Source organism: Chionomys nivalis, unplaced genomic scaffold, assembly GCF_950005125.1.
Source record: "Chionomys nivalis unplaced genomic scaffold, mChiNiv1.1 scaffold_28, whole genome shotgun sequence".
Taxonomy (NCBI): Eukaryota; Metazoa; Chordata; class Mammalia; order Rodentia; family Cricetidae; genus Chionomys; species Chionomys nivalis.
Genome location: NW_026646922.1, coordinates 4,822,871 through 4,825,831, shown reverse-complemented (window position 1 = coordinate 4,825,831; position 2,961 = coordinate 4,822,871).

Here is a 2,961-nt window from a genome sequence, read left to right as displayed (position 1 = left end):
GTTGGTGAGGAGAGGGTGCCTGCAGTGTACCATGTCCCTAGGCACTAAGACTGCCTTGTCCCATAATCCGACTGATGACTATATTCAATATCATCACAAATTTTTGTTTGGCAAATGATGGATATAAAGACAGTGATCCATATCAGAAAACAAGACTGAGCTTTCAAGCTCCTGTTGAAGAGAAGAAGGGGGGAGAATATGAGCAAAGAAGTAAGGAATATAAGGCTAAGTCATTCCACTGAGACACTCTGTCTGAGCTATTTGGAGCTCAACAGAACCAGCTCTGCTGCGACTGACAGAGCAAGGGATCAAAGTGGAAGTGCTAAATGTGGCTAACAATTGGGGCAGATTGAAAACCCAGTGATAATGGCACTGGGATTTGTCTCTACTTCACATACAGGCTTTATGTGATCCTATTATGTGTGAATGCCTACCTTCATCAATCTGCATTGAGGGGGACTACGGTTGTCCCGACTAACGAATCTTTTATTTTGCAGTGAGTCTCACAGAACTCACTTCTTTAAAAAACACACAGAATGACTTTATGTAATATCCTGAGTCTCAATGAGAGGACAACATACTGACAGTCAGTGGACTGGAGTGCCATGACCTTGGGCAGGTTTTCTTGGATTCAACCACCTAACTATTAGCTCAATGTTGAAGGACAGGCGTAGCTGTCCTGCAAATGCTTTTCTATCTGTTCAGATTTTTCTTACTCATTTTGGAGAGAGGCATACCTTCTCTTTTCATTGACTCAGTCAGTCAGGAAGTAGGTTTCTCATCAGAGAACAAAATACATACATCCTTCCCTTCTTATGCTTGCTTGAACTCATAATGGAGACAACGAATTTGTTTCTGACTTAAACAGAAGAGTTTTTTCAACCTAGAGAGTGGGCAGGTAAGAAGCTCAAGCACAGAAAGATAGCCAAAAGACAGCGGACAACTAGTGAACCTGATAGAAGGGATAGAAGGAAGTACTCTACAACATATGGGCACAGGAGAACACTTCCTAAATAAAAACCCAGCAGCACAGACATTAATGGCAACTTTGAATAAATGGGACCTCCTGGAACTGAGAAGCTTCTGTAAAGCAGAGTACACTGTCACTAAGACTAAAAGGCAAACAACTGACTGGAAGAAGATTTTACCAACCCCTCAACAGACAAAGGTCTGATCTCCAAAATATATAAAGAACTCAAGAAACTCAATGTTAAAATACTAATTAACCCAATTAAAATTGGAGTACTGAACTGAACAGAGAATTTCAACAGAAGAAGTTCAATGGACAAAAGACACTTAAAGTCAGGCTCAACTTCCTTAACAATAAAGGGAAATGCAAATCAAGACAACTTTGAGATATCATCTTACACCTGTCAGAATGGCAAAAATAAAAGACACCAATGATAGCCTTTTCTGGAAAATTGTGGAGAAAGGGGTATACTCATCCATTGCTTTTGGGAATTCAATATGTGCAACCATTTTGAAAAGTAGTGCTTCTGGTTCTGAGGAAATTTTGGATCATCATATCCTTTGCTCCAGCAATACCACTCTTGAGAATATACCCAAGAGATGCCGTATCATAAAACAAAAGTATATGCTCAACTCTGTTCATCGGAGCATTTTTTTGTTATAGCCAGCACCTGGAAACAACCTAGATGCCTACCAATGGAAGAATGAATGAAGAAAGTATGGAATATATACATGTTAGAGCACTACTTAGGAGTAAAAATAAAACAATGACTTTTTGAATTTTGCATGCAAATGGATGGAAATATAAAACACTATCCTGAGTGAGTTAAGCCAGACCCAAAAAGAGGAACATGGGATGTACTCACTCATATTTGTTTTCTAGTCATAATTAAAGGACATTGATCCTATAATTCATGATCCTAGAGAAGCTAAATAAGCAGGTGAACCTAAAGAAAAACATATAGGCATCCTCCTGAATATTAGCCTTCATTAGGCGATGAAATAAGACAGAGACAGAACCCACATTGGAGCACTGAACTGAAATTTCAAGGTCCAAATCAGGAGCAAAAGAGAAAAGAGCACGAGCAAGGAACTCAGGACCGCGAGGGGTGTACCCACACACTGATGCAATGGGGATGGTCTATCAGAATCTCAGCAAGTCCAGCTGGCATGGTTCTGTAAAAGCATGGGATAAAACAGGACTCGCTGAAAATAGTGGACAATGAGGACTACTGAGAACTCAAGAACAATAGCAAAGGGTTTTTGATCATACTTCACGTACTGGCTTTGTGGGAGTCTAGGCCATTTGGATGCTCACCTTACTAGACCTGGATGGAGGTTGGTGAACCTTGGACTTCCCAAAGGGCAGGGAACCCTGATTGATCTTAGTGCTGAGGAGAGATGTGGACTTTTTTGGGGGTAGGCGAGGGAAATGGGAGGCGGTGAGGGGAGGAGGCAGAAATCTTTTATAAATAAATAAATTTTAAAAATTGCTTTGGCTATCCTGGGTTTTTTTGTTTTTCCATATAGAGTTGATTACTTTCCTCTCAAGTTATATGAAGAATTTTGATGTGATTTTAATGGGGATTGCACTGAATCTATAGATTTCTTTTGGGAGAATTGCCATTTTTACTAGATCCTCCCAAACCAAGAGCAAGGGAGATCCTTCCATTTTCTGGTATCCTCTTGCATTTCCTTCTTAAAAGTCTTAGAGATGTTTTCAAATACATCTTTGTCTTCCTTGTTCAGCGTTACCCCGAGATATTTTATGCTATTTGTGGCTATCATGAAGGGTGATGCTTCTGTGAATTCCATCTCTGCATACTTATCTTAGTGTATAGGAGGGCAAGTGATTTTTTGTCGAGTTAATCTTGTATCCTGCCACATCACTAAAGGTCTTTATCAGTTTTTGAAGTTCTTTGGTACAGTTTTGGGGTCACTTATGTATCATATCATCAGCAAATAATGAAAGTTTAACTTTTTCCTTTCCAA